The sequence below is a fragment of the Podarcis bocagei genome (assembly GCF_964188305.1).
Source record: "Podarcis bocagei genome assembly, chromosome: 16".
Classification (NCBI taxonomy): Eukaryota; Metazoa; Chordata; class Lepidosauria; order Squamata; family Lacertidae; genus Podarcis; species Podarcis bocagei.
Genome location: NC_138142.1, coordinates 40,452,503 through 40,474,761, shown reverse-complemented (window position 1 = coordinate 40,474,761; position 22,259 = coordinate 40,452,503). Strand labels below are relative to the sequence as shown.

At 46.8% G+C, this 22,259-nt stretch overlaps 4 long non-coding RNA genes across 5 annotated transcripts in view; 2 read left to right on the top strand and 2 right to left on the bottom strand.

Annotated features, from left to right (window-relative positions):
- Positions 1-1,397, top strand: part of LOC308575355 — a 29,153-nt gene extending 27,756 nt beyond the window's left edge. The window contains exon 2 of the long non-coding RNA XR_014002806.1: positions 704-1,397. This is a non-coding gene — a long non-coding RNA (uncharacterized lncRNA). The remainder of the gene's footprint in view (positions 1-703) is intronic.
- Positions 1-16,282, bottom strand: part of LOC308575338 — a 31,683-nt gene extending 15,401 nt beyond the window's left edge. Inside the window, exon 1 of the long non-coding RNA XR_014002785.1 lies at positions 15,678-16,282. This is a non-coding gene — a long non-coding RNA (uncharacterized lncRNA). The remainder of the gene's footprint in view (positions 1-15,677) is intronic.
- LOC308575347 lies at positions 3,002-10,399 on the top strand. 2 transcript variants are annotated; one of them, XR_014002797.1, is made up of 4 exons: positions 3,002-3,259; positions 8,786-9,351; positions 9,858-10,170; positions 10,205-10,399. It is a non-coding gene; the product is annotated as an uncharacterized lncRNA (long non-coding RNA). The 2 variants fall into 2 exon arrangements; XR_014002798.1 differs by lacking the exons at positions 8,786-9,351; positions 9,858-10,170; positions 10,205-10,399 and adding an exon at positions 4,467-5,796.
- Positions 6,328-7,303, bottom strand: LOC308575375. The gene is made up of 2 exons (XR_014002827.1): positions 6,909-7,303; positions 6,328-6,420 (listed from the first exon to the last, which is right to left on the bottom strand). It is a non-coding gene; the product is annotated as an uncharacterized lncRNA (long non-coding RNA).
- Positions 16,283-22,259: the final 5,977 nt, after the last annotated feature.

The following is a 22,259-nucleotide window of genomic DNA, read 5'->3' as shown; positions in this document are numbered from 1 at the left end:
CTTTAGGCAGGACTGACAGTTGCCTTTTCTTGGGTGAGGCAGGTCAGACAGGGAAAGAGGCTCAGCTGGACTCCTGGGACGTCAATCCCACTCACAGCTTAGCAGGGCTGGGGAACCTGTGGGCCTCCAGATGTAAAACAACTCCCACCCCCTCTGGCCTTGGCCAATGTTGGCTGCTAGGGCTGCTGGGAGTCGTAGTTCCACAAGCTCTGGAAGGCTACCCATCCCCATCCCTGCTGTAGAAACAACACTCAACTCGGTGGACCAACAGTCTGAGCCCAGAAGAGGAAGGATCCTGCAGGGCCAGAGCGTGAGAGAAGTCTCTCGAATTTCAGAGGGAGAGGGAGCAGGGTTAGAGAGACACAACCTGTCAAATGGGGGTGGGAATCATTGAGACTTTTCCATTTTAAAATCACTATTTTAATGTTTTACCATCATTCACCTTGCTGTCCCAGGCCTGGCTGCAACAATTAAAAATCAACATTAAATTAATCTTTTATATCTCTCGTTATCTGAACTGTCTCCTTCCTGGATATGCATTCTTTAAGTCATCATAAAGGAATCTCAATATAAAAGCTGAAAAGTAAGGGGAACTGCCTCCTTCCTGTCTGACAAATATTTCTCTGGTTATCTGAGAGATAATGTCTGATTTCCCCTGTTTTCACGTGTTTCTGAAAGTATCCTTGAAAACGTATCATTTCAGAGTATCCAAGATTCTTGCAAGATGTCCAGTGTCAACAATGGAACTCCCTCTTCAGATATCCCGGAGGGCTCCGACCGAATAGATCAATTTTTAGCTATAGTAAACAAATTCAGATTCAGTATCAAGCGGCCACAATTCCCTCATTGAGGATTCACTTCTGATGCTTCCTTTGATACTTTGGATGGTCTCACGTTTTGAACAGAATGCAGGGCAGTCATGTCACTCACCAGATGCACCCAGTTGAGAATCGTCTGCTTTTCTGATCCTAAGGTAAAGCCCCCAACTGACAGCTGAGTCAAGAAACCTGCGTATGGTTTGTGCTCTTGAGGGCCAGGAAGTCCGAAATTCTGAGCGCCCACTACGCAAAACTATCCATGGCTGCCAACATGTCATCTTTGCTCTGTAACACATTCTTTCCCCTTGCAAATCTTCCTTCCTTCTCTGCTGAGTGTATCTTTCCTCCATTTATGCCAAGCAAGCCTCAGTTCACTGAGTCAGAATTGGCGGAAGATCTGCACATCTTCCACCGAGAGGCTCTTGCCTGGGGCCTTTTTGGCCGACTGTGAACACTTTTATGAGTGTTTTGGTTTCCTTTAATCTCTTAATGTTGAATCTCTTCTCCTGCTTGACCTGTTGATCCCAGAGAATGTTCCCTCCTTCCTTGCTAGCCTATTAAAGCTTCACTGCAGCATCACAGAGGCCTCTTGCGTGTTTTTTCTCCTGCTTTACTGGTTCTCAGCTCACCTTTCATGAAGTGCAACTGGCAATGGCAAATATGTCTCCTTGATATGTGTCTGATCCTGTCCAACACCCATCTGTGCTGACCCCTATTAGCTTCTCCTGCATGATAGTCCCTGCCAAGACAGGCACCGCTCGGGCGGAAGGAGGGGTTCCCAGCTACTCCTTGGAAGCTCTTTCTGCAGTTCCAAGGTGTCCAGTCGTGATGAAGTCAGCAGAAAGAGGACTCTTCTGAGAGTACTTTTTACCCTTGCCAGGAATGGGATTAGGGGCGTTGAGTTTAGTTTGCATTTAAAGGTGAATCTATCCAATTCACAATTTGCAAATTGACATAATAGCCAAACACAGCACCCTTCGAAATACACACTTGTAAGAAGGTGTGATGCTGTTCCCCAAGGAAGCAATATTTTGAAAGAAAAACCCATATGTTAAGATGAAAGCGTGCATAAAATGAAGAGATTAGTGAATTAGTTTAACATACAAATCTGGATTATATCAGTGGACTTTGATTGCAAAATTCCATGCTGAAATGTGGGGAATTGGGAGAATTTTTCACTAATGCTTATGAATTTTCACAAGCCTTAAAAAAGAAATAAATCACAAACTGCTGCAGACACTAAGGGAGCTGAATTCACATTTGGAAACAGTGAGAAACTGGGATATCTAAAATTGAGAGGTTGAAGGGACAAGCATTCCTAAGCTGTGACCAGAAGACCAGGACAACATTCAACCTCCACATACTATGTCCCAAAAGGTATCTTGCTTGGCTCGGGAACGTGCTTTGCTTCATTTGGGCTCAGCTTCACCTCGGATGATGTTCTCTGTGTTCCTTTTAATGGAGTTCAGGGTGTTCTCTTGACTCCTCCAGGCTTCAGAAGCATCATCTGTGGAGCATAACCTACATACGGACGACTTCTTTTAAACACATCTGAAGCATCTTTTCCCCTTCATAGAACTCTGGGCACTGTAGACTCTTAGGGGTGTTGGGAACGGCAGCATTGTGAGGGCAAAATGTCGTGTGACCATGGGAGAGACTGGCACAGTATGACTCTGTTCTGTGTGAAGAAGTCTTTTCTGTCCAAATAACTGCCCCATAGACAATCAGCTGCAAACTTCTTTGCTCTAGTAATCAATTTACTTAAAAGGAGCTTACCAAAAGCTGAAGAAGTTGAGGGAAGAAGGGAGATCTTCAAAAGCACTGGTGGAAAAGCCCTATGCGCTGAGCCCTTTTACAGTTTCTCTCTGCAGCTGAAGCGAATATCTTGTTTCAGCACCACCAATTTGGCTAATCACAGCTCATAGCGGAAATCGCAGAACGTTTTCCTCCTAAAGAAATCTGGGAGATGTAGCTTACCCCTCGCAGAGCTATGATTCCCAGCACCCGTAGCCATCTATAGGTACAGAGTCCTATGAGGCAGGAAATGGGCTTCATATGTGATTGCGACAACGAGTGTGTTCATAGGTGCAGAGGCGTAAGCAGGGCTGAGTCAAGTAAATGCCACAAATAACATTTAAAAGGAACACAATGAACATCACCCAAATTGAAGCCTAGTCAAAAGAAAGCCAAGCAGGAGGCTGACAAGACCAATAACTTATTGGAACACATTGCATTGCAGTCGGATGGAGTTCCAATGGCTAGGGACAGTCTGGCCAAAAAGTGGAGGTGGGCAATACTTAGCCAAATTAGTGATGCTGCACGAAAGTATTTGCTCCAATTGCAGAGAGAGAAACTGTATAAAAGGGCTCAGCGCGTAGGGCTTTTCCACCAGCGCTTTTGAAGATCTCCGCTCTTCGGCTGCTCAGCTTCTTCAGCTTTTGGTAAGCTCCTTTTAAGTAAATTGATTACTAGAGCAAAGAATTTTGCAACAGTTTCACTATGGGGCAGTTATTTACTGGGTTTTTTCCCAACATGCCTTCCTTCTTAGCTTCACATGGAAATCAGATTTGGGAAGAGACCTTCAGGTCTTTACTTGCAATTCCCTGTGCCACTGGCATTGTTTTGGGCTCAAACAGAAATCCCTCTTCTAATAGGACTTCTGAAATGTGGAGCTGGGCACTATCTGGGAAGGAGTTAGAAGAGGGTGTAAAGGGGGATCTCTTCCTCCTGAGAGACCAGAACTGGCAAGGGGGAGATGTCCTGTTCTGGGTCTGGTTGTGCTGTGTTTGAAAGAGCAGCTCTGTGTGATGGGAAGATCCCTGGACCCATTTTCCCTCCTCTGGGAATCTCAGGCCAGTGCCCCATCCTCCTCTTCTTCTGAGAAAGGTGCTGTGCTGTTGTCACAGGATATGCCCACGTTGCATCTCAACGGGAGGACTGAGGAGCACTTTAGGCAGGGCTGACAGTTGCCTTTTCTTGGGTGAGGCAGGTCAGACAGGGAAAGAGGCTCAGCTGGACTCCTGGGACGTCAATCCCACTCACAGCTTAGCAGGGCTGGGGAACCTGTGGGCCTCCAGATGTAAAACAACTCCCACCCCCTCTGGCCTTGGCCAATGTTGGCTGCTAGGGCTGCTGGGAGTTGTAGTTCCACAAGCTCTGGAAGGCTACCCGTCCCCATCCCTGCTGTAGAAACAACACTCAACTAGGGGGACCAACAGTCTGAGCCCAGAAGAGGAAGGATCCTGCAGGGCCAGAGCGTGAGAGAAGTCTCTCAAATTTCAGAGGGAGAGGGAGATGGGTTAGAGAGACACAACCTGTCAACTGGGGGTGGGAATCATTGAGACTTTTCCATTTTAAAATCACTATTTTAATGTTTTACCATCATTCAACTTACTGTCCCAGGCCTGGCTGCAACAATTAAAAATCAACATTAAATTAATCTTTTATATCTCTCGTTATCTGAACTGTCTCCTTCCTGGATATGCATTCTTTAAGTCATCATAAAGGAATCTCAATATAAAAGCTGAAAAGTAAGGGGAACTGCCTCCTTCCTGTCTGACAAATATTTCTCTGGTTATGAGAGATAATGTCTGATTTCCCCTGTTTTCACGTGTTTCTGAAAGTATCCTTGAAAACGTATCATTTCAGAGTATCCAAGATTCTTGCAAGATGTCCAGTGTCAACAATGGAACTCCCTCTTCAGATATCCCAGAGGGCTCCGACCAAATAGATGAATTTTTAGCTATAGTAAACAAATTCAGAATCATTTTCAAGGTGCCACGATTCCCTTATTGAGGATTCACTTCTGCTGCTTCCTTTGATCCTCTGGATGGTCTCACGTTTTGAACAGAATGCAGGGCAGTCATGTCACTCACCAGATGCACCCAGTTGAGAATCGTCTGCTTTTCTGATCCTAATGTAAAGCCCCCAACTGACAGCTGAGTCAAGAAACCTGTGTATAGTTTGTGCTCTTGAGGGCCAGGAAGTCCGAAATGCTGAGCGCCCACTACGCAAACTATCCATGGCTGCCGACATGTCATCTTTGCTCTGAAACACATTCTTTCCCCTTGCAAATCTTCCTTCCTCCTCTGCTGTGTGTATCTTTCCTCTATTTCTGCCAAGCAAGCCTCAGTTCACTGAGTCAGAATTGGTGGAATATCTGCACATCTTCCACCGAGAGGCTCTTGCCTGGGGCCATTTTGGCCTCCTGTGAACACTTTTATGAGTGTTTTGCTTTCCTTTAACCTCTTAATGTTGAATCTCTTCTCCTGCTTGACCTGTTGATTCCAGAGAATGTTCCCTCCTTCCTTGCTAGCCTATTAAAGCTTCACTGCAGCATCACAGAGGCCTCTTGCGTGTTTTTTCTCCTGCTTTACTGGTTCTCTGCTCACCTTTCATGAAGTGCAACTGGCAATCGCAAATATGTCTCCTTGATATGTGTCTGATCCTGTCCGACACCCATCTGCCCTGACCCCTATTAGCTTCTCCTGCCTGAAAGTCCCTGCCAAGACAGGCACCGCTCGGGCGGAAGGAGGGGTTCCCAGCTACTCCTTGGAAGCTGTTTCTGCAGTTCCAAGGTGTCCAGTCGTGATGAAGTCAGCAGAAAGAGGACTCAGGAATGGGGTTAGGGGCGTTGAGTTTAGTTTGCATTTAAAGGTGAATCTATCCAATTCATAATTTGCAAATTGACATAATAGCCAAAACACGTCACCCTTCGAAATACACACTTGTATGAAGGTGTGATGCTGTTCCCCAAGCAAGTAATATTTTGAAAGAAAGAAAAACCCATATGTCAAGATGAAAGAGTGCATAAAATGAAAAGATTAGTGAATTAGCTTAACATACAAATGTGGATTATATCAGTGGACTTTGATTGCAAAATTCCATGCTGAAATGTGGGGAATTGGGAGAATTTTTCAATGATACTTATGAATTTCTACAAGGCTTAAGAAATAAATAAATCACAAACTGCTGCAGACACGAAGAGAGCTGAATTTACATTTGGAAACAGTGAGAAACTGGGATTTCTAAAATTAACAGGTTGAAGGGACAAGCATTCCTAAGCTGTGACCAGAAGACCAGGACAATATTCAACCTTCCCCTACTATGTTCCCAAAGGTATCTTGCAGGCCAGGTTACACCTTGGCTTGGGAAACTGCTTTGCTTAATTTTGACTCAGCTTCACCTTGGATGATGTTCTCTGTGTTCCTTTTAATGGAGTTCAGGGTGTTCTCTTGACTCCTTCAGGCTTCAGAAGCATCATCTGTGAAGCATAACCTACATACGGACGACTTCTTTTAAACACATCTGAAGCATCTTTTCCCCTTCATAGAACTCTGGTCACTGTAGACTCTTAGGGGTGTTGGGAACGGCAGCACTGTGAGGGCAAAATGTTGTGTGACCACCGGTACTTTTGTGTGCAATTGTGAGCAGTAGAAGTCCTTGGTGAGAGGTCCTGTGAATGCAGGGAGAGAGAAATGCGCTGAGAATCGATTAAGCAGGGCCAGAATCAGGTCCGTGGATCTTCATTGCTCTTTGTGACCACAGACCCTGTTTGGCTGGAAGTTCCAGGTACTTGGGGGCAGAGTCAGCTGAGAGGAGTCTCTGGGAATAAAGGAAGTCGGTGAGGAAGGTGCAGGGAGGAAGAGACTAGGAAAAACGGGAGGAAACAGACCAGGATTTGGAGACCCCGTTTGTTCATACTCATTTGGGTAAGATCAGAGGAAGGGAGCCAGTGGCTGAGTTGGTCTGAGAGGGTGCCCCCTGTGAAGGTCTGACAAGAGGAAGGTGACACAAGTGAGCTGAAGTGTCCAAGCAGCCAGGAGTACAGTGACAAGAAGTAATCCTGGCCCCTCTCATTTAAATAAATTCCTTCCCTCTCTATCTACTCAAAGGCCTGCTCACCAATAATCTCTGCTACAAATGTAACAGCATAAAGGCCTTGAAAGGTTGACAGTCCCAGGAATCATGAAACATTGTCCTCCCAAAGAATTCTGGGAAATGTAGCTCCCCCCTCACAGAGCTATGATTCCCAGCACCCTTAGCCAGCTATAGGGACCGGAGTCTTTTAAGGCAGAAAATGTGCTTCACCTGTGATTGCAACACCCAATGTGTTTGTAGGTGCAAATTGAAGCCGAGTCAAAAGAAAGCAAAGCAGCGTCTTGAGCGAAGGAGGAGGCTGGCAGGACCAATAACTTCTTGGAACACATTACCTCTCCTAACTTTTAAGGCTCGCCAGGTTCTGGGAGATGGAGAGTCTGGAATCCTTCTACTGATATGTCAGTCAGCTGCTGCCAACTTCATTTATTCCCATGGAATCCTCTCAGCTTCGAAACCCACCTGAGGACTGGGAAACATCCCAGACAGGAGCACCTCTGCCTGTATGGCTAAATTCCTGCTTTCTGCACCAGACAAAGGAATTGCGTATATGCAGGGCTCACCTAAATATTGTTGCATGCCACTTCAATCTCTGAGCAGTGCCAGATTCAAAGGGGTACAAGCGCTGAACCAGGGACTGTGTTTCCTTTGGAAATGAGGGACAGTGGGGACTGCAGTGTCTTTATGACATATGGTTTATTTGCATATATATACCACCTGAGCCCAAGTGTGGCTCTGACCCTGGGTCCAGCTTGCTACATCTTACAGGCTGCAACCTTTCTGCAAAAACTCAGTCCTAAACTCAGCTCTGTACTCCATCTCAAATTCTCCTTTGTCTTCAAAAGTAACTCTGGGTCCCATTTTCTGTGTGGCACAGTCTCCCTTCTCTCTGGCTATCCTGATGTACCACAGGCCCTGATTGGCTGGAGGTTCCAGGTTCTTGGGGGGAGAGTCAGCTGAGAGGTTTCAGGGAGGAGGAGACAAGGAAAAACTGGAGGAAACAAACCATTTGGAGACCCCGTTTGTTCATACTCATTTGGGTAAAATGAGTGGCTGAGCCAGGGGCTGAGGTGGTCTGAGAGGGTGCCCCCTGTGAAGGTCTGACAAGAGGAAGGTGACACAAGTGAGCTGAAGTGTCCAAGCAGCCAGGAGTACAGTGACAAGAAGTAATCCTGGCCCCTCTCATTTAAATAAAGTCCTTCCCTCTCTATCTACTCAAAGGCCTGCTCACCAATAACCTCTGCTACAAACAATTACAGGGTCATTGTAACAGCCTAAAGGCCTCAAACGTTGACAGTCCCAGGAATCATGGAACATTGTCCTCCAAAGAATTCTGGTAAATGTAGCTCACCCATCACAGAGCTATGATTCCCAGCACCCTTAGCCATCTATAGGGACCAGAGTCTTTTGAGGCAGAATATGTGCTTCACCTGCGATTGCAACATCCAGTATGTTCGTAGGTGCAAATTGAAGCCGAGTCAAAAGAAAGCAAAGCAGGAGGCTGGATTGACCAATAACATCTTGGAACACATAACCTTAGAGTCGGATGGAGTCCCAGTGGCTAGGGGCAGTCTGGCAAAAAAGTGGAGGTGGACTACACTTAGCCAAATTAGTGATGCTGCGCCAAAGTATTTGCTCCAAGTGCAGAGAGAAACTGCAGAAAAGGGCTCAGCGCGTAGGGCTTTTCCACCAGTGCTTTTGAAGATCTCCTCTTCAGCTGCTCAGCTTCTTCAGCTTTTGGTAAGTTCCTTTTAAATAAATTGATTTGGAGAGCAGGGAAGGTAGGAAGTGACTGTGGGTCAACACTCTTCTTGATGGTCTAAAGGCAGAGGAAGCTTCTTGCATGCCCAACCTGAGAAGAATGCTGGATTTCAGCACAGGCAGGGAGAGAAGGAGAACAGGCACAGAGAGCTGGGCTTTAATACCAATAATAATACTTTTAAGTATTGGGGAGATTACCAGCCCTTGCTTAAAGTAATGCCCAACAGTTAAATACATTTTCATCTGTTTGGCAATCAGAAGGCTAATGACTAATTTCCCTCTGTTTCCACATATTTGTAAATATATGTCTTAAAAATGATTTATTTCAGATACTCCAACATTCCTCCAAGATGTCCAGTGCCAACATTGGAGCAAGTCTTACGATTCCCATGATACTACGCCCTGGTTCTTCAACGCCATTTTTATAGGTTTTCGGGTCCAGTTATACCTCCGAAAATAAGAGGTTTTCGACAGTGGACCAAACACCCTCAGAAGTTTGTGAACTCTGTTTCACTGGAGAATTTTTAAGCAGAGGTTGAATGGCCCCCTGCCATAGTTGAGATTCCTGCTTTTCCAGGGTTGGACTAGATAACCCCTGGGGTAATTCCAACTAATTCTATGATTCTCTAATTCTATGATTCTGCACTGCAACAATTTAAAAATGTGTTTCTTAGGAGAAAGTGTGTATAAAAATGAGTATATTAGTGAAAAGAACACACAATAGTCATGCAAGATTTTAGCTAAGGTTTATGTTATGTAATCATACCCCCCAAAAAAGTATATCTAGAAGTATATACAGACGTTTTTCCTGTTTCAGTGATCTTGACCGGACCATCAGCCTCTGCGTTAATTTGTGTTCCTTGTGGCTAAAGATTCACTTCTGGAATACTGTCCAGTTCTGGGCACCACAGTTCAAGAAGGACACTGACAAACTGGAACGTGTCCAGAGGAGGGCAACCAAAGTGGTCAAAGGCCTGGAAACGATGCCTTATGAGGAACGGCTAAGGGAGCTGGGCATGTTTAGCCTGGAGAAGAGGAGGTTAAGGGGTGATATGATAGCCATGTTCAAATATATAAAAGGATGTCACATAGAGGAGGGAGAAAGGTTGTTTTCTGCTGCTCCAGAGAAGCGGACACGGAGCAATGGATCCAAACTACAAGAAAGAAGATTCCACCTAAACATTAGGAAGAACTTCCTGACAGTAAGAGCTGTTCGACAGGGGAATTTGCTGCCAAGGAGTGTGGTGGAGTCTCCTACTTTGGAGGTCTTTAAGCAGAGGCTTGACAACCATATGTCAGGAGTGCTCTGATGGTGTTTCCTGCTTGGCAGGGGGTTGGACTCGATGGCCCTTGTGGTCTCTTCCAACTCTATGATTCTATGATTCTATGGAATACTACAAGGACTACTCATGTTTTGAGAAAAATTCCTATACCTGATTTTGCAGACCCTACTGTAAAGAGTCCAAAATAATTATCCTAAAAGAAGGGCCCCAGTCTGAAATGTAATGTGGTTGTGATCTCAGGGGCCAAAAAGTCAGAAATGTTCAGCATCCATGATCCAGATCTATCTTTTCTGATGTCCAGGGCTGCCAATGCTGAAACTTTCCTCTGCAACACATGACTTGGTCCTTCTTCCTCTGCTGCCTGTGTATGTTCCCTGTGCTGATGCCAAGCCTTCGTCCGTTTGATGAGTCAGAATCAGGGGACCCCCGAGGTCTGCCTTTTCAGCCAGCTGGGCTAAAGGGAAGGTCTGGGGAGAAGCTTCCAGCCTTCCACTTTTCCAATACAACCACCTCCAATGATGGGTTCATTGGTTTCCCCGCATATCTCCCCTTTGAATGTGGAATTTCCCCTTCCTTTGTTTTGGAATGTATTTGTTTCTCTTCTTCTACCTGAACTGTTGATCCCAGAGAATGTTCCCTCCTTCCTTCCTATCCATTAAAGCTTCACTGCAGCATCACAGAGGCCTCCTGCGTATTTTTTCTCAAAGCTTCCTATGTCTTGCTCCTCATTTCGTGAAATACCCCTGACCAGTCTCAAAGTTCAAGTGTGTCCAGTCCTGATGAAATCAAGAGAAAGAGGACTCTTCTGAGAATACTTTCTGCCCTTGCCAGGGATGAAGGGGTGGATCAATTTAGCTTGCATTTCAAGGTGAATCTATGAAACTCATATTTTCCAAAATGATATCAGAACTGAAACACACTACCCTCTGAAACACACACTGGGTTTGCGCGGCATGGTCCCAGACTCTCCCGGGAAGTGGAATAAAGACACATGAAACAGTATTTTTGGTTAATGGGAGAAAAAGGCCACAACTTTAGTGGTTACAGAATGTGAGTGGTATTGGCTTAGGCATTGGAAACCACACGACTATATCTGACTCCTGCCTGTCTGCAGGAGTCTTGGAATGGTTGACCTCCAGTAGGGGGAGCCCTACTGGTCCAGGGTCACCGCTAGGGGTCATGCCATGGCCCTAGCCCCCCGCCTGGGGCTTCAGGTGGAGACCACGCCCCCCAGATTCCTTTAACAGAATAGCCTTGAATTAATCAATTTGATTTGAAGTAATTTTTTTAATGAAATGACTTTAGAATGTTGTATTGTTTTATTGTTGTTAGCCGCCCTGAGCCCGGCTTCGGCTGGGGGGGGGGCGGGATATAAATAAAAAATTATAATTATAAGTATAATTATAATTATTCTGCAGCACAACTAATCTGCACTAATAAATTCATTGTTGTGCCCACTTATCACTTAACAGATGCTCTTTTTTAATAAATAATGTTTAGATAGGGAACTGCATCACAGATTCAAATAAGTGCAAATTCTGGTGGGTGGCTGTGAGTTAGATAGATTCGCTTTTAAATACAAACTGAAATGACCTTCTGCCTGATTCCTAGTTGAGGTTAAAAGTACTCTTTGGGTTGAACTCGACAGGACTGCAGAGCCTGGAATGGCACAAACGGTGGCTGGGAATTCCTCCTTCATCTCAAGCGCTGCCGGCTTGGCATGGACTTCCTGAGAGTTTATCTTTGGGGATATCACTGATGGGGGGCAGGACACGGGTCATTCACACATCAGAGGACACGGGTTTGGGGTGTGGCTTTGGGGGGTTTGGTGACGGTGGACCAAGTTCCAGGAAGGCAGAAGACAAGACACATCTGTGATGCTGCAGCGAAGCTTTAATAGAGGAGAAGAAAGGAGGGAACCTTCTCTGTGGTCAGCAGTTTAAGCGGGAGAAGAAAAATAGATCCCATTCTGAGTAAAGAGCACATTCACTATTGAGATGATACATAATAATAATAATAATAATAATAATAATAATAATAATAATAATAATAATATATTTATACCCCGCCCATCTGGCTGGGTTTTCCCAGCCACTCTGGGCGGCTTCCAACCAAATATTAAAAACAATACAGCGTCAGACATTAAAAACTTCCCTAAACAGGGCCGCCTTCAGTTGTCTTTTAAAAGTAAAACAGTTGCTTATTGCCTTGACATCTGGTGGGAGGGCATTCCACAGGGCGGGTGCCACTACCGAGAAGGCACTCAGCCTGATGCCCTGTAACCTCGCTTCTCGTATTGAGGGAACTGCCAGAAGGCCCTCGGCGCTGGACCTCAGTGTCTGGGCAGAATGATGGGGGTGGAGACGCTCCTTCAGGTATACTGGGCTGAGGCCGTTTAGGGCTTTCAAGGTCAGCACCAACACTTTGAATTGTGCTCAGAAACATACTGGGAGCCATTGAAGATCAGATTGTGAGAAAACAAAATATCTCTCAAGAGAGGTGGTCAAGCGGAAGGAAGGAAGGAAGGAAGGAAGGAAGGAAGGAAGGAAGGAAGGAAGGAAGGTTGGTTCTCCCCAGACTTCCCTTTTGTCCTGGCCCAGATGGCTAAAAAGTTCCCAGTTAGGAACTCCCTGGAAGATGTTCAGACCCTGAGGCTCTCCTTATTCAGACTCAGAGAACGGAGGGTTGCTGGGCATAAATGGAGGAGAGATAGCAGAGGAAGAAGGGAGATGTGCAAAGGAACAGTCAAGAGCAACTGAGCAAAGGTGAGGCATTGGCAGCTGCAGGTGTCAGAAAAGATGAGCACCTGAGACCATCTTTGCTTTGGATCCCGGATGCTCATCATTCCTGACTTCCTGCCCAGAAAAGAAAGCAAATCATATCCTGGTTTCTCATCTCAGTTTTCCGCTTGGAGCTTCCCTTTAGGATGGGGAATGTGGACCATTCTCAGTTGGGTCCGTATTGTGAGTGACACGGAAACTCTGCCTTCTCTTCAGAACATGAGGTCACCTGGAGCGTCCAAGGAGGCAGCAGAAGGGAATACTCAGAGAGGAAGAGGTTAAACCCGGATAACATAGGTTCCTGTTGGAGTTATGATAGTAATAGTAACAGTTCCATCCATGGGTGGCAATTGCTGCAGCAGAGAGGGGCTGATACTGAACATCTTGGAGGACAGCTTTGAAACCTGAAATGAGACATTTTCATAGATAATTTCAGAAATATGTAGATTTCTAAAGAAATAAGAGTTTGAATTAACATTCTTTAATTGCTGTAGCCTGGCCTGGGACATTCGGGTGAATGAGGCATAAGAAATTCAATTAGGATTTTGAAATAGGAAATGCTAAAAGATTCTTCCCCCCTCCCCGCCATTTTGACCAAGTCTCCTCTTTCTGCTCCCTGTCCCCTCTGATGAAATCCAACCTTCTTCTTCCATAAGAACATGAGAAGAGTCGGCTGGATCAGGCCCAAGACATCTCTTCCAACCTGTGGTTTCCAGCGGCTAATGTTCAGAAGCGTTGCTGGCCCCAACTGTGTAGGGAAAGCATAACATTGGTGACTGGTAGCCATCAATAGCCTCCTCCTCCTCCTCCTCCTCCTCCTCCTCCTCCTCCTCCTCCTCTTTTTAAAATTTTTCTAATCCTCTTTGAAAGCCATCCCAGTTGCTGTCTGTGCTGGTCCTGGGGGCTAACCGAGAGGCGAGGTCTGAGTCCAGTCTGAGGTCTTTGGAGGCTGTCCATCAAAGCTGCAGCTGGGTCCAAAGCAGGGAGTCCAGTGGGGTCAGGAACTCTGGCAGAAGAGCAGGACAGGGTGCAGGCAGGAACAGGCTAGCAACAACGTTGCTCCTGCAACCTGGGTCTGGGGCTGGCTGGCTTTTAACTGCCCTGAGGCATAGGGCGGCCCCGGTCCACAGGTGACTCACCTCTCCTGGCCTGGAGGTGAGCACTCTTCCTGCAAGAACTTAGTTCCCTCTGCCTCTCTGCCCTGAGCCTCTGCAGCTCAGGAGAGGCTGGAGGGTTACCAGACCCAGAGGCAACCTCACCTTTCCCTGACGGGGCTGAGAGTGGAGCACCTGCAGGCAATGGGTCCTCCATCACCTCAGGAGCCAGAGCAGACTCAGCTGGTGCCTGCCCCTGAGGATGCAGCACAGGTGAGGACCCTTCAGGCTCAGGCCCCAGCCCCGGCTCAGCGGGTTCTGGAGGTGGGGAATCCTGTGCAGGCTGGGATTCTTCAGGTTCAGCCTCTGAGTCCGAATCCCAGGCCATCACACTGTCCTTCACTGCCTCCCATGGGAAAGACTTGCCCAGTTTGACTCTGTTCTGTGAAAATAAGTCCTTTCTGTCCAAATTTTCCAACATTTCAGCTTTGTTGGCTGTCCAGGAATTGTAGTGTTGTGAGAGAGGAAGAAAAACCTTTCTCTGTTCAACTTCCTCATGCCCTGCCTGGTTTTATAAACTTCTATCATCATGACTCTTACTCGCTTTCCCCCAAAACCAAAAACTCCCAAACACTGCAAACTCTCTTCATAGCTCCATCCCCCTGATCATTCTTCCTGCCCTTTTCCACTCTCCGATACATTTTTTGAGGTAAGGAGACCAGATCTGTACCCAGCATTACATTCAGAAGACAGGGAGCTCCTTTTCATGCGTCCGACCATGGGTTCATCTAGCAGAGGGTCGTCCCTCGAGCAGGACTGGGGAACACTTTGAATCAGAACTACAAATCTCAGCAGCTGCAGGAAGCAGAGGAGAGGAGGGCTGTAGTTTGGCCATGTCTGGAGGGCCAGAGGTTCCCCACCTCTCTTCACCAGTAAGAAGGATTCCCTTTCCAGGGTTTCAGGGGAGCACCTGGCTCTGCCAGACCTGCCTCATGCAAGAAAGGGTCAGTGGGGCTGGAACAAGGCAGCCCTGCATAGAGTGAGCCTCAAAAACCCAGTTCAGCTGCTCCATGGGCAGCAGGTGTGACCATGGCCAGAGCAGCTTTCTCCAGAAAGACAGGGAACACGGACACTAGGCAAGGTTTTGCAAAACCACTCAGGACCACGGCTGCTGATTATCTGTTTTTCCTGAGCTGGCTCCATAATAATAATAATAATAATAATAATAATAATAATAATAATAATAATAATAATAATATATTATTTGTACCCCCCCCCCATCTGGCTGGGTTTCCCCAGCCACTCTGAGCGGCTTCCAACAAAGATTAAAAATACATTAAAATGTCACAATTAATTTATCTGGATCTGGTTATTATTATCTTTCATCCTGTCCTGACCATCCCTCCGAGGTTATATTTATATGTGTTTGCCTTTGATGCTATGGCCTGTCGGCTACGCAAATAAAGTCTATTGATGATTGATTGATTGATTGATTGATTGATTGATTGATTGATTAAAATGTCACACATTAAAAACTTCCCTGAACAGGGCTGCCTTCACATGTCTTCTAAATGTCTGGTAGTTGTTTATCTCTTTGACATCTGATGGGAGGGCGTTCCACAGGGCGGGCGCCACCACCAAGAAGGCCCTCTGCCTGGTTCCCTGTAGCTTTGCTTCTCGCAATGAGGGAACCGCCAGAAGGCCCTCGGAGTTGGACCTCCAACCATGAAAGTACCCAGTTTCGCATTTCTAAAAGCCCCAATACAACTCTAGGTTAGAATTTTCTGTTGAGCCCTAAACAATCCTAGTAGCACAACTCCTAGGATGTAGAGATTTGAGTTTCTCTTCCCCAAACTGCTTCTTGTCTCTCAATTTGCAGAACCAAATTTCAAAATTATTTTGTTCCATAATCAAACAGTTCCTTCCTTCTCTCCTCTAAGAAGCGATTCAATGAAAGACAACTTACCAAGTGATGGAGAAGCCAAGTGGCGGAAGAGAGGAGATGTTTCAAGGCACTGGTGGAAAAGCCTTTTATACGGTTTCTCTCTGGACTTTCTGGGCAACATGGCGTCACTAATTTGGCTAAGTATACCCCACCCCAGTCAAGACTAGACTTTACCAGAATGCTCCTGGCCTCCCTCCCAGACCCTGTAACCCAATTGTAAGATGCTATCTTTCATGTCAGGCGACGTCTTGGCTCAGGAAACTGCTTTGCTTTGTTTTGGCTCAGCTTCATCTTGGAAGTCCTTCGTGTTCCTCTTTATGGGATTTGGGGTTCCTCCTTCTCCTCATGGCCTCTGAAGGCATCGCTGCCCTGGATGGCCAAGAGGGAGGGAGGGAGCAGTCTGAGGACAATGAATGGAAGGCACCTGCCTCTCCTGCCGCATCTTCCTCAGGTTGCCTTCCTCCCACCCTAGGCCCACCGACAATCACCAGTCCTGGGCACCAGGAGACATGCTCTGCCACTGCTCCCGAGGCTTCGGAACAGGAACTGCCATGATGGCCACAGCATAAGTATCCATCTTCCTTTTGGGACATATTATCCCTTGAATGGGATGCGGGTGGCGCTGTGGGTTAAACCACAGAGCCTAGGACTTGCCGATCAGAAGGTCGGCGGTTCGAATCCCCGCGACAGGATGAGCTCCTGTTGCTCAGTCCCTGCGCCTGCCAACCTAGCCGTTCAAAAGCACATCAAAGTGCAAGTAGATAAATAGGTACCACTCTGGCGGGAAGGTAAACGGCGTTTCTGTGCGCTGCTCTGGTTCACCCGTCTCGCTGAAGCCATGCCTAGAATGTCTGCCTCTTTCCCACCGGAGGAGCCGCCCTCCGGCTGCTGCCCGCCTCCTCCAGCCCCGCAAAGCTGCCGGCATCTCCGTAAAAAGGTTGGCAACTCTGGGAAAGGGGGCCGTGCCGGAGGGATCTTTGCACCACACGCCGGATATACGTAAGACTTCTTTACCAACTTCTAGGAGGTTTGGAAAGCATTCAGAGTGAGCTGGAGTGGTGGTGGCAGTAAATCCAAACAGGACAAATAGCTAAACCTGGCTTTTTAAATGTGAGGCTGAGGAGTCAGGTATCCTCGACTGAGATGAATCAAATGTCTCGCAGAATCCGTGTAGTGTAATCTTACTGTAGCTGGAAGTGCCTGACATTCATGAATCTCTTTCTAAGTGTGAACTCAAGTTGATGGGCTCCTGCTGCTTTGAACAAAAGGCCATTGCAAAAGCAGGAAGGCCAAAGCCTTATTGCGCTGTTGGAGAAAATGTCTTGAGGGCTTTAAGTGCGAAGGTGGAATGTTCTGGAGCAGGCTGTTTGCCTTCAGGAGAGTCGATGGAGAACATTTCCTACTTGGAGCCAATTAACTTGCTTTCATTTCAGGTAATTAAAAGGCTAAGGACGGCCACCCTGTTGCAATTAGGAATTAGACTAGAAGTTATGGCTTCTAAAATGTCACCATCATCAGGCCCAACAACAGCAACACAACATTTTGGCACTTAAAATAAATCAAAGCAGCTGATTGTGCCAAGGAGGAGCCTGGCATGAAAGATAACATCTCTGAAAACATTACATCAAGAGTGTCTTAATGGCTAGGAATATTCTGGCCAAATTCTGAGCTGTGGTTGGGTATACTTAGCCAGATTACTACCGCCAGGCCAAACGATTAGCTTCCAGGGCCAAGAGGAACCATAGAGAAGGGTCACCTCCTGGCTGTGCCCCTGGGACTCCTTTGCACTCCCAAGGAATTTCACTCAAATTTGAGCTTGCACTTCTCATTAGACTCTGAGAAACGTGCAGCTGGCTGCACTGATGTATCATATGTACATAACCAACAGTCCGCTTAGACTACTGCAACGCGCTCTACGTGGGGCTACCTTGGAAGGTGACCCGGAAACTACATCTAATCGAGAATGCGGCAGCTAGACTGGTGACGGCTGCCGAGACCACATAACACCGGTCTTGAAAGACCTACAGCCAGATGGGCAGGGTACAAATAATAAATTACTTTTATTATTATTGTTATTTCTTGTTTGTGTCAGGGACTGGAGTGTCTTCTCTCCTCTGCAAAGCCAGGAGGCCCCTTTGACACGTGGACTACCCCATGGGACTCTTGTGAAGATAAAAAGAGGAGCTGAAGGAAACGTACACACGGAAACCCGTGCCCGTTAAGGAAAGCCGTTCAAGAGCAGATTCCTCATGATGAAGCTGCAAGGCGCTTTGTGACTGCCTTGGCCGTGTTGCTGGGCAGAACTGGCACAGTCATGCTGGGCAGGAAAGGGGCTCAAGTTACAGCATTCAAGGGCAGAGAGCGTAGAGCACTCTGGAGAGAAGCATGGGAGCTGAGGCCTTTGAGGAAGAGTTGCAGGACTCCATTGCAAGAGAATTGCAAGAGAACTCTTGTCTTACGGACTTTGACGCAGCAAGGGCTTCGTAAGCAAAGAAACCGTCCGGGCTCAGAGAGGGAAAGCTAGTTGTAACATCTTGTAAATAAATACGTGTGTGAAAGAAAGAAAGAAAGAAAGAAAGAAGGAAGGAAGGAAGGAAGGAAGGAAGGAAGGAAGGAAGGAAGGAAGGAAGGAAGATAGATCTCTTGCTCCCAACAGAGCAGAACTTGCAGGCTGGCTGTGTGTGTGTGTGTGTGTGTGTGTGTGTGTGTGTGTGTGTGTGTGACCTGTTCTGGATCTGGTTGGCCTATGTTTGAAAGATCAGGTGTGCAGCAAGGGAGCTCCTTGGGCCCATCCCCCCCCCCTTTCTGGGGTGCTCCATTCATGGTTGCTGTCGTGACTTGCTTTACAAAGCTTTGGCTGGTGCTCCCGCTCTGAGCTCTGCTTCCCAGCACCCTTAGCAATCTGGAGGGGCCAGTGTCCTTTGAGGGAGAAAATCTGCTTCACCTGCGATTGCAACATCCTGTGTGTTCGTAGGTGCAGAGCCATAGGTCCTAAAGGAGGGTTGAGTCAGGAAAATGCCCCAAATTCCTTTAATAGGAACGCGAAGAACATTACCCAAGGTGAAGCCGAGTTAAAAGAAAGCGAAGTGGTGCCTTGAGAGAAGGAGGAGGCTGACAGGACAGCTAATTTATTGGAACACATGACATTGCAGTCGGATGGAGTCTCAGTGGCGAGGAACGTTCAGCCCCAAAAGTGGAGGTGGACCATATTTAGCCAAATTAGTGATGCTTCACCAAAGTATTTGCTCCAATTGCAGAGAGAGAAACTGTATAAAAGGGCTCAGCGCGTAGGGCTTTTCCACCAGAGCTTTTGAAGATCTCCTCTCTTCAGCTGCCCAGCTTCTTCAGCTCTTGGTAAGTTCCTTTTAAGTAAATTGATTTGTGATGCGGGTGGCGCTGTGGTCTAAACCACAGAGCCTAGGGCTTGCCGATCAGAAGGTCGGGGGTTCGAATCCCTGCGACGGGGTGAGCTCCCGCTTCTCAGTCCCTGCTCCTGGCAACCTAGCAGTTCTAAAGCACGTCAAAGTGCAAGTAGATAAATAGGTACCGCTCCGGCGGGAAGGTAAATGGCATTTCCATGCGCTGCTCTGGTTCGGCAGAAGCGGCTTAGTCATGCTGGCCATATGAACCAGAAGCTGGCTGCGGACAAATGCTGGCTCCCTCGGCCAGTAAAGCGAGATGAGTGCCACAACTCCAGAGTCATCCTTGACTGGCCTTAACAGTCAGGGGTTCCTTTACCTTTAAATTGATTCATAGACCAGGGAAGGTAGGAAGTGATAGACCATGGGCAGTGCTTTGTTCCTGGGGGGACGCAGGGGGACGCATACCCCTAAACATTTTGTGAATCTAAAGGAAGAAGAAATTTTTAGTTTCTTCTCTAACACGGTGAATCGTCAGTTCCATTGCTACGCCTGATGGTGGCCTCATTTCCTGTCACGGTGTTTCCTGAGTCTCAGGCGGAATGAGAGTACCCTAAATATTATTTACGATAAAAGCACAGACCATGGGGCAGATATTTATTGGGGGCTTTTCTTTTCAACATGCATTCCTACTTAGTTCCACATAGAAATCAGATTTGGGAAGAGACCTTCAAAGGTTTACATGTAATTCCCTGTGCCGCTGGCAGTGTTTTGGCTCAGACAGAAGTTTCTCTTCTAAGAGGGCTTTTGAAAAGTGGAGCTGGCACTTTGGTGAATGGAGTCTGATGCGGGTGAAGAATGAGGATCTCTTCCTCCTAAGAGATCAGAGCAGGGAAGGGGGAGATCTGCTAGGATTCTGTGTGCAAGAGCAGGTGTATGGCATGAGAGCATCCCTGGATCCACTTTTCCAGCCTTGCCCTTTTTGAGGTGAGGCAGGTCTGGCAGAGAGAGATGCTCACCTCAAACTCTGGGAAGGGAATCCCATTCCTGGCTGAGCCCCGTGCCCTTGAGGTGTTGCCAAACTAAAACTCCCGTCTCCCCTGGTATTTGGCCATGCTGGCTGCCGGGGCTTCTGGGAGTTGTAGTTCCATAAGTTACGGAAGGCCGATGCTTCCCCTCCCTGCTGTTGGGTCAAGGCTCTTCTTGGTGGTCTAAAGGAAGAGGAAGCGTCTTGGAAGTCCAGCCTGAGAAGAACGCTGGATTTCAGCACAGACAGAGGAAGAAAGGAGAACAGGCACAGAGAGCTGGCCTCAGGGTTTTTTATCCCAATAATAATAATAATACTTTTCAGTTACTACCTGTCCTTGTTTAAAATAATGCCCAACCATCAAATACTTTTTCATCTGTTGGGCAATCTGAAGGCTCATGACTAATTTCCCTCTGTTTCCACATATTTGTGAACATATTCTTGAAATTGATTTATTTCAGATTCCCCAACATTCCTCCAAGATGTCCAGTGTCAACATTGGAGTAAGTCTTATGATTCCCATGCCACAACCCAGGATACTACGCCCTGGTTCGTCAACTCCATTTTTTACAGGTTTTCGGCCCCAGTTCTACTTCCGAATGTAAGAGGCTTTCGACAGTGCACCAAGCGCCCTCAGAAGTTTCCGGACTCTGCTTCATTGGAGATTTTTAAGCAGAGGCTTGATTGCTTTTCCTCGAGTTGGACTGGAATTACCTTTGGGTAATTCCAACTCTACAATTCTATGATTTTACAATTCTATGATTCTGCACCACAACAAATTTAAAATGTGTTTCTTAGGAGAAAGTGTGTATAAAAATGAGTATATTAGTGAAAAAAACACACAAGAATCACGCAAGATTTTAGCTAAGGTTTCTGTTACGTAATCAAGCCATCAATTCTAGTACGTGGGGGCCACCTTATCTAAATTATATAATTCGGTATTTGAACTATTGGTATTAATGTATTACAAATTAGTATTGTTGTAACAAGCCTATTAATGGATTGTGATTGAAAACTAATAAAAATTATCATCAAAAAAGAAGAAGTAATACATACAGAAGTTTCTCGTGTTTTGGTGATCTTGGCCGGACCATCGGCCTCTGGGTTGATTTCTGTTCCTTGTGGCTAAGGATTCATTCTGGAATACTACAAGGGCTACTCATGTATTGAGAAAAATTCCTATCCCTGACTTTACGAACCCTACTGTAAAGAGTCCAAAATACTTATCCTAAAAGAAGGGCCCCAGTCTGAAAAGTGATGTGGCAAACCTGGATAGAGATTATGCTCTCAGGGGCCAAAAAGTCAGAGGTGCTCCTGCCTGGGACGTGTCCTGGTCCTCAGGTGGGTCATGGCAAAGTGATGTCTTTGCCCCCAGAAGTGCTCAATGTCTTAGAGAACTGCCAAGCTGACTGCAGATCCCAGAAGAAGGTTGCAGGAGAGGCCATATTGCGCATTGAGGCTGCTGCTCAGGTACAGAACAGACACAGGGAGCCCACCTGTCAAGCTCGCTGCCGCCCCCAAACCCACTCCCATCAACAAGACACCTCTGTGATACTGCACTGAAGCTTTAACAGTGGACTTCCTGGGCGTTTAATGGACTTCCTGGGAGCTGGTCTTTGGGGATATCACTGATGGGGGGTCAGGACACGGGTCATTCACACATCACAGGACATGGGTTTGGGGTGAGGCTTTGGGGGTTTTGGTGACGGTGGACCAAGTTCCAGGAAGGCAGAAGACAAGACACATCTGTGATGCTGCACTGAAGCTTTAATAGAGGAGAAGAAAGGAGGGAACTTTCTCTGTGGTCAGCAGTTTAAGCGGGAGAAGAAAAATAAATAGATCCCATTCCAAGTAAAGAGCACATTCACTATTGAGGTGATACAGATTGCGAGAAAACAAAATATCTCTAAAGAGAGTTGGTCAAGCGGAAGGAAGGAAGGAAGGAAGGAAGGAAGGAAGGAAGGAAGGAAGGAAGGAAGGAAGGAAGGAAGGAAGGAAGGAATAATGGTTGGTTCTCCCCAGACTTTCCTTTTGTCCTGGCCCAGATGGCTAAAAAGTTCCCAGTTAGGAACTCCCTGGAAGATGTTCAGATCCTGAGGCTCTCCTTATTCAGACTCAGAGAACGGAGGGTTGCTGGGCATAAATGGAGGAGAGATAGCAGAGGAAGAAGGGAGATGTGCAAGGGAACAGTCAAGAGCAACTGAGCAAAGGTGAGGCATTGGCAGCTGCAGGTGTCAGAAAAGATGAGCACCTGAGACCATCTTTGCTTTGGATCCCGGATGCTCATCATTCCTGACTTCCTGCCCTGAAAAGAA